Source organism: Stegodyphus dumicola, chromosome 8 (genome assembly GCF_044657685.1).
Source record: "Stegodyphus dumicola isolate Sdum_Otavi_A_Nest chromosome 8, ASM4465768v1".
Lineage (NCBI taxonomy): Eukaryota > Metazoa > Arthropoda > Arachnida > Araneae > Eresidae > Stegodyphus > Stegodyphus dumicola.
This window is the reverse complement of record NC_140775.1, coordinates 100,672,623-100,685,841: the sequence shown is the minus strand read 5'-3', so window position 1 is coordinate 100,685,841 and position 13,219 is coordinate 100,672,623.

Below are 13,219 nucleotides of genomic sequence, written 5' to 3'. Positions count from 1 at the left end.
AAAGCCCAAGAATTTATCCGAAATGGCTCTTTCAGATCCAGGAAAGTCAAATCTTAATCAAAAAGGTATTAGAGACAAATCTGGCTACCCTTTGGAGACAGTGAAATAAGCCATCTTGTGAAGATTACCTCAGAAAGGCACCAGCATTTCTTCAAAGCATAAATAAACAGCGGCACTGAACCTCACCTTTCTAACCCGACTATTTTCATCAAAGACGAATGAAACGTGGATGTGTCTTAAAAAGATTCACTATATATAAAATACGCCTTCAACTAAATCATTAAACCTAACAGTAAGGTTTATAAATTTTTGTGAAGTTTATTATAATTAATCAAAACAAGCAATCAGGTTTAGTTATTCTTGAAAAAAGGGCCTACCAGTGGCCGAGCGGATAAGACAGCTAAACACTGGTGGTTCGACCTACTTTCGAGTATTAGTGAACAGGATGGCTATAGACATGTTTCCTTGGTTTTCCTTTTGTGTAATTTAAAAACGAACCATTTCTCTTAAAATGTCTTCCAAGAAGGCATTGTTTTGGTTTAAATAACCAACTCTTTGAACATGGTAACTAGTCAACGTTTCGTATGAATTCCATCCAGTCTCTTTCGCAAATGAGCTGGAAATTCTAGCGATATAAACGGTTTTTTTTTTTTTTTTTTTTTTTTTTGTCATTTTCTACATAGCAATAGGAAATAGAACCACGTGACCGTAGAGAATTCTTCGTAGCGTAACTTTCTAAAGGAAGTTATCTCTCATGTTGTTTGTAAGATTTCATAGCAAGTTAGAATATTTATCCTAAGATTACTTCATTTCAGAGACTATTTGATTGTCTAGTTAATTGGCAAAGGATATATATATATATATATAAATCGAAAAAATGCCTTCGTGACTGACTATCTAAAGAAAACTTGCTTGTATTTGCGTTACATATGAGGAAAACCTCTCGCAGTAGTACGTTCGCCGGGATTAGAATTCAAGTCGAAATAACATTGTTGAACACTTTTATCCATTTTGCCATTACTGAATCTCATTTGAACGCCAGCAATTTTCAAAAAACGCGGCCTAGCAGCAGCCGAATGCTAAAATCGCCGAAACTAATAGTTCGAGCTGTTTGCCATGGGCCTTTTCTTGGATTCCCTATGCGTAATGTAGATACGAGGCAATTTAGCTAAGAAAGTCCTCCATGAAGGCAGCTCTGGTCTTAGATAAATAGCCCTAACGTGCTTTGCAATAATCAAATCAAACCAAAATGATCAAAAAACAGGAATTAGCTTGGTATGAAAGAAGAACTGAGAAGCGTTAAGGAAGTGGGTTTAGACTCGTGTAAGTAATGCTGCCTTCGAATGCCATTCGTGAGATTAGATTTATGGTGACTTGCAGCGCTTCAATCATCATGTTTGTCAATTTAAATAGAGGCAGTTAGCCGATAAACAAGTAAAAGACAATTTGCTGAACTTTTTGAAGACTGGATGTTAAGGTGAAATTCCTGAAAACAATCCTCTTAATGTATAGGAGGTTTGTTAATTTTTAGAAACAGCCACTGGCAGTTCTTCTGTCCCTATTTCCCTATTATCCTTTCGTCTACTATCAGACTAAGTTTGAAATCTCTTTAGTAAGCGCAAGTGCAGGGTATGAGTATTTGCTGACAAAGTTACATTTAATATCTATGCTAGTGTGCAAATTTAGCTTACCAAAAAATAAGAGTGGATTGAATTTATTTAGTTCATCAAGGTGCTAGCAGTATGTATTTTGAAGTTTAGAAATCATTGTTTTTCCCTTTTAACACAACAATAAATATTCTTTTCAACGTTGCAGAAAATTTTTACAGCGTGATTTTCTGCCCGTCATCTTTTAAGCTATAATAATAATTCCTATTTCTCCCCCCTTAGTTCCACTTCATCCATAAAAATCAGGCACAGATATATTTAAAAACAAAATTCAGATCTTCAAATAGGTCAATTCTGAAGATTCTAAAGCTCTACAAACAATTATAATTGTACTATACTGCCTTTTTCGCTAAAGAGATTAGTATCTCTTATGATGACGATTTTTGCCACTTAGTAGGTAATCACAAAGAAATTCGATCGTATTCACTTTCATTTCATTGTTGAAAGTATCGATGAATATACTGATGTATTGTGAACGCCGATAATCACTGTTATGCTCGTTTATGGTTGAGAATCCCTTTTGTGCCCAGCTGGATGGTGAGAGAAGAACCAAAAGGCAATGTTTTATATCGAAATTTTATACTCGTATACGAATGAAAAATGAACAATGGAAAATTTATGGTAGACGAAATAAATTGGTTGACTCTTTAACTGCATGTTCGTTAAATTATATGAGGGGCTAAAAGAGGAGTAAAGAGGTCTTTTTTCTTTTATATGGATGAATGAAAAAAAAAAAAAAATGTTGTGGAACGAAATTTGCTGTTCCGCATTAAATGGTTCTTTCAAGATAGTTGTTTCGCTCGGTCTTTCGAGATAGTTGAAAAGGAGCATTGAGAAGTACGTTTGTTAAAAAGAAAATGATGGTATATTTAGATTCCTGCTCAGAAATAGCCTGAATGCTTTTATGCTCGAAACTCAATTTTAGCTTTCAATGAAAGACAAATAATGAGTTATAAAACATGTTTTAAAATGGAAAAGAGTAGAATTATAATAACAAAAATGGCAACAAAATTATTCATAAATTAAACATACTTAACAATTGTTTATCTGTCAAGTAAAAATTCCTGCTTCGAATATTTTAACTTCAAGATTCATGAAAGACATGGAAAATGTAAGAAGTTAATTTTAATCTGCCTTGCTCATCATATAATATAATACTGGTCATTGACAGACAAAATGTAATTCGTTCGACTTTTTTTTTTCTCTCCCCCTCTTTTTTTTTTTTTTTTTTTTTTTTGTTTTATACACTGCTGGCCTCTAAAATTACTACATAATGAAGACTGCGTGCGAGAAAAGTCAAATTTGCATGAAAAATACTACATGCTGGGACATCCAAATGATTAGAATTCCAGCGCAGGCGCACAAAGGAGGTATGAGTAAGACAATCTGTACTATCTGTGTATAAAACGGAAGACTGCCAGCTCATTTGAAAGTTGGTTATTTGGGTAAAGTTCCCGCAATGTCTGGTATAAGAAGTAGGAACACTTACCAACACGTGTCGACCACGGCAGAATCATGGCCTGTCGGGACTGCGATTTGTTGTTCCGCGACATTCCTGCTCGTGTTGGTTGGGATCCCATGATCGTCAGGCGAATATGGAATCTAGTTCAGGCGGGTTATATTGAACGCCATGCAGGAGCTCAGCGGCTCCTAACGACAGAGAGAACAGACATGTTGTCCACTGCTATTTGCTTTGCTCTCTGATATAGCAATTTTAATGGCCAGCAGTGTATTTTCTTCGCATGAATCGATCAGCTTGGCGACTTTCCAAATTTTCAAACCCACGTTTTAAAAATTTTGAAAATTGGCAAGTAGCGCCGTGTCGCCAAATATTGTAATTATTTACAATTTTTAACTACTTGCCTATAGAATATCGATAGCTATTTTTAACAATAACAAAATTCTAGATGAGTAGTTTATATATATATATGTAATATTTGCAGTAGATCGGCATTGGAAATGAAGCTTAGCAATCTGGTCATATTAGAGTCCAGGTGTAGTCGTTGCGGAGGCATCCGAATTGAAGACATAGAAGAATTTAAATTTTAAAACTCCATAGCTTTACTCACTTAAAATGGCAGATCATTATTCTTTCAGACTCTCCAAAAACTACATATCCAATAATGATTTTAATTTAGGGCTAAACTTCAGAAGGCATAACTATTCTAACACAGAAAAGAAGAAGGGAGCAGCGCAAGGCCTTATTGCAGCGATGGCAGGGAGCAAATTCTATCGCGAACTCTTCATTTATACCAGCGGTTACGTAACATGTCAGAATGTTCTCAAAAGTACTGGTCTAGGGAAAAGATCTGAAATTGCGGAAAGTTAATTAGAGGTTACCTGTTCGCGTAGAGCAAAGCCATCCTATTTTTTATATTTTACTTATATATATGTAATAAAAACAAACTTAGAAGTAATGACGAGTAGAATTTTGATGGCGTAGAAGTGTTGATACATACTGAATAGGAAATTGGAGACGAAGGCAGACTAAATCTTCATTTTTTATTTCAACAAACATGTTGTGGCCACTGGCCACAATCAAGTTGGCACATTAAATGTTCTTATCCTATTACATTTTAGGTAAATTTGCAATAAGAAAGAAGGAGCAGACAGGCAGCAGTTCAGCTAAGCCAAAGTGTAGAAAGCAAGTGAGTTATGTTCAGGGTGAAATCTTAAATTCAGACTGAGTTAGTTTTGGTTTCCAATGCATTTTGATTGGATAGTTAATACTGTTGTTAAATTACTATTTGCTGCTTGAGTTTTAGTTCCATTTACATCACTAGAATTATGTAAGAGTCACATGACATGGATTAATCTAGAAATGACGCAGTGAGAGAGAGGTTACTATTTTTAGAATTGAGAAGAGAAATTTACGTTGCTAATTTAAGCTTTTACATATTCTTTATTTTTCATACACACACACACACACATATGTATATATATATATATACAGGATGATTCTAAATTACTTTTAAAAATTAAGAGGGTTGATAGTACTCATCCAGATGAGCAATAATTACCATAGAACATAGGGTCGCATTCCATTCTGAGAGGCAGAAAAGAAGAATATTAGAATTCCAATCTGAACTTACAGTGTTGGGACAGCGAATGAACGAGACCAAATGTTGCACAATCAGTTTAGAGACAAACTCACAGTGAGTGCACAAAACGGATAAAACTGAAAACTTGGCGTTCGAGTGTTAATTTGTTCTGAGACTTTGACGGCTAACACTCAAATGCGCATATTTGGTTGGCAAGGTCTCAACCTCGCAAATGATTGCAACAAGTTAATTATCTAACTTATTAGGGGGAAATTATCCATTAGGGGGAAAAACTATCTTGATACTTGATATCAAGGGAGCAGTTGTTTTTCTCTTAGCCATCTTATATCCTGTCTTCCTGGACTTACTCTGCTGCGCTCATTCTACTTGAAGCGCCTTTCTATGCGACACGAAGTTCTGACACACCATGAATCCGAACACACTATGAAATTTTCATGCTAATTTCGTCATACAGTCTCGGAGTTAGTTGATAATATTCAGCTCTTGATTAGATAATTAACTTGTTGCAATCGTTTGTGAAGTTGAGACCTTTCCAACCAAAGATGTGCATTTGAGTGTTTGCCATCAAAGTCTGAGCTCGAATTAACACTCAAACAGTAAGTATTCGGTTTTATCTATTTTGTGCACTCTCTGTAAGTTTTTCATTAAACTGATTGTGAAACTTTTAGTCTCGTTCATTCGCTCTCCCAGCACTGTTGTAAGTTCAGATTGGAATTCTAATATTCTTCTTTTCTGCCTCTCAGAGTGGAATGCGACCCTATGTTCTATGGTAATTATTGCTCATCTGGATGAGTACTATCACCCCTCTTAATTTTTAAAAGTAATTTAGAATCACCCTGTATATATATATATATATATATATATATATATATATTCAAAAAATTGAACGTTGGAAGACCTTTCTTTGTCAGGACTGAGTTCAACGGTCTTGTCCATGCGATAATTAATCTGGAGCTGCTAATCAAAAGCAATTTCATACATTTAAATTTATCAAGAAACTGAATATTAATGTACTTCTCTTGAAATGTTATCATTTAAATTTGAAAAAAAAAAGGGGGAGCAAAACCAAAAGCATGACACTGAAGATTTTTCAAACCAGTTCATAAGAAGAAGCATGTCAAAAAATAAAATCTGAAAGAATTCAGATTTTAGTGATCGCTCCAGTTTAAAAGTTTAATATTTATAATAAGTTTTTAAGTTTAATATTATATTTATCGGTAGAGATTATCAATATACATGGCCCGGGTGGAATACCGAAACATTTTATAACACACTAGAAGAATATACATTTAGACTAACATGGGAACGTTATATATTTTCTGTATATATGTAAACAGAGGAAAAAAAAGATGTAATATAATCCTAATACAAATATTCAATATTTTTAAGTAGCTATATCTACAGTCAGATTAAAAACTAAAAAACAATATCTTAAAGAATTGTATGTGTTGCTTTTAAGTAGTTTTTTTTTGTTAATTAATTACAGACATATTTAATATGAAGCAATAATACCTTATGTTTCTCCAAATGACAACAGACTCTAATGAAAGGTGAAACAACGCAAAATACTGTTTCGAGACTAATAGTGTTTTTGGACTGAAAAGGGCGGATAGTCATTATAAAAAAGATACTTGAACCATGCACACCAACGACATTAAATTAAAACAGTACTAATAATCAAAAATATTCAGAATTAATTAATAATTCAAACCTAAAGAGAAAATTATAAATGAATTATTAAGAGATAATAATTCATTTATAATTTATGATTTTTCGAAAGACATTAAAGTGCGGAAAAAGAATTAAACAGTACACGCAAAAATTATAAACCTGTTTTGATTTATATGATTATGGTAAAGCAAGCTAGGGTTATTTGCCTTAGGGGTACAGATACCTTCGTGGGCGTCATTTCTAAGAAAACTATAATACATTCTGTTGTTTACGTCAATAAAACTTGAAAGCAGTATATTTTGCTTCAAATTTAATTTTAAATGTGGCACTTTTTGTATTACACTGGAAGGAGGAAAAAAAAATTATTAATACTATATAGTATAGTATATAGACCAACAAATTTTAATGTATGGTATTTAGCTTAGTTTAGTGACGGAGGACGTAGGCACCATCCCTTTACCATTATGGTTAATTGGTTTAGCGCCACGTCCACCTTTATATAGAGCTGACCCGATGTTAGAGCCACACGAGAGCCACTCATAGGCTTATATCAAAAAAGGGGACAATGATGAAAATCGTTTGGTAGATGCTAAATTCTAAGGAAAACTGGCTAGTATCCATTCTACACACGGGGAAAAACACGAAAACGCCAGCCCACTCGTCGAGACAGGAATTCTGAACCGACAGTGTTCAGCAAATTTTCCGCTCGATGTTAGGCAACAAACGATATCGATCCGATAAATTCAGTATTGGCAAAAGTTACTGGTCTGTCATTTCGCCGAGAGGTTGCTAGGTTGCTAGGTTTTTGTTTGCTAGGTTTTCTGGCAAGGTAGTTTTTGCCATGAAAGAATTCCGGGAAGCTGGTTCTTATTGACATTACACATAGAGAAAAACACAGAAACGCTCATGTAGCTAGTCTGTTTATCGGGATTCGAACCTGGTTTTGCCGTTGGTAGGCCAAAAAAAGATTTATAAATTGTTGTAGTAGCTTCTGCAATTTAAAGTTTCTATGCTTATAGGTTTTTCATGATTTACTACTAAATATGTGACTATTTTTCCCTAAAACAAATCATTTTAAAAATTAAGTATTATTGAAATAAGTAAATTATAATGTAAAAGGCAGCAATAATTATTAATATACATAATTTTCTTACAGCTGTTTTCAGCTGAGGGCATTGCAAGGTAGATAATTAACTTAATCGTTAGCAAAAAGTGTATTCTTCATTATAACTATCTTTTAGTTTTATTTGCCATTACCTCTCGCTAAGACTGGTTTGGACCCACCCGTGTTTATGAAGCGTCACCCACACGTGTGCACGCTTATTTAAATTCAACGTCTTGGCTGATATGGAAAGGCCGAAAGAACGAAAATGAAATTTCCTTTAGAATGAAGAGCCAAGGATTGCTAACACAAGTCCCGAAAGAGTTTATGATGCCGGTGAATAATTTGGAACGCAGGATAGGCGGATAAAGTAATTTGAATAACGACATTCCATTTGCCACGATGGTTTCGAAAATTTCTCTGTTTCCGGCCTGCGGTTGTTAATTCGCTTCGTCTTGCAGTTTGCTCTTTTAACGCGTTGCTTTAGATTGACTAATTAGTTTGTGCGGTTGAAAAATCTTGCAATTTGTCGACATTTAATATCTAATATTTTACTATATTTATTAAATGAAATCAAAAATTTAGGTTAAAGAAAAATGCCTAACAACATTAGCTGTTTGATATTCGTTTTGAATGAAAAGTTGAATGTATTTCCATGAAGTATTCTTTTGCGTATGGACCAAAGCTTTAAATAAAAAATGCATTTGTAAATCACTACAAATAGGGTTACTTATGTATTATCCCGTCGACCGTGAAAGTTGGCTACTATCCCACCATGAAAGTTGGTGGAGATCCCGCCAAAATTTGTACCAGTAATTCGTGAAAAATTCTGAATGAAACTTTTTAATTAATAAGCAATACTTATTCGGCTCCCCTCGCTTTTGAGCTTAGTAAAAAGGCTTTCTACTATTAAAAGAAAAAGGCCGATTTCTATTATTTTGTCAAGTCCTTATTTTAACGGAAGCTTAGTGTAGAACGCTATGAATACAAACTTTTCGCAGGTTAATTGTTCCAATCTGTTACTTATATTATTGGTTACTTTTATTTTTAAGTTCTATTGGTCATATTCAGCTGACCATATCATATTCATTAACACACACTTTTTTTGGTGTTAGGATCCAGTAACACTGAAATTAATCTACTGCTTGTTATTCTCTAAAACACAGGTTTCAAATCTCAACTTCTTTTTATTTTAAAAAAATGGAATAAAAAATACGGCAACAGCAGTTAATTTATACCTTTAATACTTTTAAGTTCATAAATACAAAGGGTAGCTTATGGAGAATTAATCGGGCTTAGATTAAATGAAAGTACGGATATTACGAATGTGTTGTTTCTTCACCCTTGTCCGTAACTGGCGCTAAATCGAGCTCTTGGCCAGAGTTTCATGGTCGGCAGGATAATATGTAAGTACTCAAATGCCCAATCTTTCTCTAAGATTTAAAACTAGAACTTGCAGTATAGGAGACCAATTTTTGCAGAAAAGGGAGAGTTCAGGACAATACTGAGTTCTGTTATAACGTGAGTAATCATTGATTTATGAATACAACTGTAAGATCTTTTTTTACCTTGAGCGTTACTTCAGTTGGATAAATTTTACTTTTTTATGTGTATAGGCAGGAGCCTAGGTAGTATAGCCCTTGATACATCATAAAGTTTGCTATCTTTTTAACAAATAAATCAGCTAGATAAGTGGGAACAATTTGTTCTCTTTTGAATTCCGGTATATCTCTATTTGTATTCTATAATTCTCAATGTCCGTACCTACTGCTTCTAACATATTTGTGATTCTCCTGATTTCCTGATTCTCTGACGAAAAGAATAATTCCTTAACATGGTTGGTTCTCTAACGTGTGAAATTGCTATAGTATGAATTAAATGGGAATGCAGATGGGAGAATAAAAAATTAAAGAATAAATCCAACTTTAGTGCGTCCACTTTTTGAGACTTGATGATACGATTAAATGAAATTAGATGATAAATAAATAGTATGACATAAAAATTAAGTTCATATTCATTATGACATAAAAATCCGACTACGTTCGACAACAAAATTTTGGAAAATAGTATAAATTAAATCTATTGTTGATAATATTTAGCAGAATGCTACTCAAAATAACAGAAATAGATGATAAACATATTATTAAATTACATTTTCCCCCGAAAAAGTATTTATCAATATTTTACTTTTATTTTTCTCACTTACATTTATTACAGTATAATGATCTAAAAGAACTAAAACCTAAGTGACAAAGTTAAATGTCAACTAAATATGCGTGTTTGAAAACATGCATTCGCTATTTTTTGAAAAATGTTTCTCTTTTCATTTACAAAATTGTCTGCAAACATTTTAAGTGTATTGTACATAAACCTAAACCTTTATTCCATTTAATTCACAACATTTCATAGAATATTTGTTCCATGAAATGTTGGGAATTCCATAAAATTACTATAGAAATATTTTAACAAGTTTCAAAGTTTTTTTCATAAGAAAAAAACTTGAAATTTTTTTTTTTTTTTTTTTTTTAAATAGGTTTAATGAATCACAAACACGAACTAAAAGAAATTAAATTGCGAAACAAATCTTGTTTCCGAGCACTGAAAAAAAAAAAAAATAGAAAAGGTCAAAATCATATTTTGGACATTACCAAAAGTCTTCAAATGAAAGGTTCTCAGTTTAAAGTTATTTATAGTAGTCTATATACCGTTATACATCAACTTCCGGCGTAGAAAAAGAACAGCCATAATTCTGCTTCTATTGACCTAGAGATAAAATAAAAATATTTTGAGAAACATAAGCTTTAAAATAAAGTTACAGAAAATTTTCGTCAAAACTTACGATTGGAACGTATCGTGTATTTGAATGAATTTGAACGCATTTTAATGAATGAAGGTAAATTAATTATTTTATTGTTTTATTTAACAACATAATTTAAACTTTGTGCTACAATAAGCAGTAAAGTTAAAAAACTAAATCAACTCAGGAAATTAATCAAAATCTCCACTGTACACAATTTTTGGGTAAAACCACTGTTAAACATTACTCAGCTGAATGCGTCCACACCCTACACATCTTTTTTCTTTTCGCCTTTTCTAATATATGATAGTAGAAAACTCATTCTTTACACTTTGTGATTGATGACAAAATTTGAAATTATTGAGTATTTCAAGTCAGAAATACATGTGTGGATTAAAATTTGGTATGTTGTATTCATCAAGTCTTTCAGTTTCATTTTCAATCCCCTGCAGACTTCTTTTATTTATTTTTCGAGTTGAATATGATTTATTGTTTAAATTTTAATAAAAGTTTTTAATCAGCTAGCAGAAAGTGCTATTTTCCGTTAGCAGTTTTTTCGAAAATTTTTGCTTCGTTTCAAGCCAGTGATTTTACTGTCTTCAAATAAATACAAATTCGTCGAGGAAAAAAATAAATGATTTAAAATCATCCCTAATCTGAGCATAATATTAAAAACCATTCTTAAAAAATAGCATAGCTGAATCAAATTAAAATAGAAATAAGAAGCGGGATCCTAAATATAGTTTCATTTATCAAGTGATTCCCAATTCGGAAGTTTTTGCTGAAATCTGATGTTGATCTGAAAGTTTTCATAATAAAAATAGACTTACTATTTTTTAGAAAGAATTCCCTTATTGATTCATTTATTAGTTTGCAAAATCAGCTTAATGGTTACCATAAAACACCAATTTTTATCGAAAGATAATCGAGATTAAGATATTCCCAGACCGCTTTTTAAGTGAATGATGTTCTCACCACTTCGTAGCTCATATTTCATTAATTCTACGTGGGTGATATATGAGATTTAAAATTCTTTCATCTCTGAAACGCTGAACAAATCCCTTTTGAAAATAGATTGGAGAAGGGGGAATGCCTGTTGCAAGACCATTCCCCTTCCCCAATCTATAACAATGAGCTGTAGTAATATTGGAAATTTTTTTGTAAATAAAGTATCTCTCCCCTGAGAGGTGCTTTATGGAAACTGCTAATTATGAATTAATTAATCTTTTATGCTTTTTCTCTCAAAATTTATCCTCATATAATTTTTTTTAACTTTCTTCAGAGCAATGATAGTGTATAAATAATCAAAAATAAACTCGAATAATCAAGAAGCAGAGAAAGTCTGCGTTTCATCGTTCGCACGTTGTTTTTATAACTTTTCTGCTGAGTAAATTGGTAGCTTTTTTACTTATACATTTTATTGATGAAGGTATCCCTTTGGGATTTAAAACTGCTTTATAGGTTTCGCCTAGACCAGAATTTTTAAATCACTGTGAAGCTCGGTACCGTGTTCTCATGTTCTTTCTCCACACTCTTTGCTATTAATTTACACTCTTTGTAGACTGTACACTAAAACTGAAAACTAAATCTGAACGTTGAAAATTGTCCCAAATAAACTAATGAAAACTGCAGAAATAAAGTTATCATTACACCTTGAAAATAATTAATATTTGTAAATGGAGCTTTTAACACAAACAGGGAGCTGCTTGCCACGTGTGGAGCATTACTGCACTTTTGCATTTCTAGATTCATACTCTCCAAAGAAGAGGTAATGCACGTAATAAACGTGTAATTGGAAATAAACTCACCAAAATAAAATTAGTTAAAAAAGATATTTAAATAAAAATTAGACAGGGAAAAAATTTCTGAAAGGTTTCAGGTTTTAATTGTCGCCCAAAAGGGTACGTTAATTTTTTTACGCTCTCGTTGAGCTCACAGTTTACCAGTCTTCTTTTGAACTCACTCCTCCTAACCTTGGGGAGTAGAGGGGGGTCTTTCTAGCTTTATTATTAAGCATTGTTTTCCTAGCATTTACGCCATATAGAATTTAACAGCAAAATCACAAAAATTTTGAAAGTAGCATAGCAGCATATGTTTAGAATTCTGTATGCAGTGTTAAGTGGTGGCATACAGTTTTGCTATTTTTTTCAGTCTTTTCTCAGTTCAGTATATCAATGTTGAGTTTTCTTAGCAAGATGGCTTACAAAATTTAATTAATTTATTAAAAAATTGCCCAAAGGGCGTTAGCCCAGTAGGGCTATTAATTTCGTTTTGGCACTTTGTGTTCAAAACTTTAAATGGCGGTTCACTTTTCAAATTGTTGCCACCAAATATAAACCCTGTGTTATATTAAAGAAATTAAATAATGAAGGATATGAATAAATGTATGTATATTTCTTGCATTGTGATAAAAAAAAAACGGTGCCTAGAGCCATCGAATTTTGAATAACGTAATCTTCCACCGAATATGGGCATCTGGAGAGGCCCTCATTCGGAATTTGAAATTTGTTTTATTATCAGTTTCATATTTTGTAACACTTCAACGAATTTTTGATTAACAAACTCAACGATTTCAAAGCGGACAATGGCAAAACTGTACGGTGGGGGGGGAGAATCATCTCCAGCGCGCAAGACTGTGTATCGGAAATTCTAAAGATATGCTCATTTTAAAATTAATTTGCGATATTGCTGTTTAACTGAATTTTATGGTTTAAGTGCAAACAACATGATATTTTATAAATTTTTCTCTCCTTCTCTCTCTCCTGAAGGGAAGGAATATATGCCTTATCGCTTTCGAAGATACATGCATGTGTGTGTGTGAACGCGTGCGGGCGGTGAAAATGACCGTTGTATGACTTATGGTTCAAGATTGTATTCTGCTGTACATAACTTAAAATGCCTTACAATACCGCCTAATGAA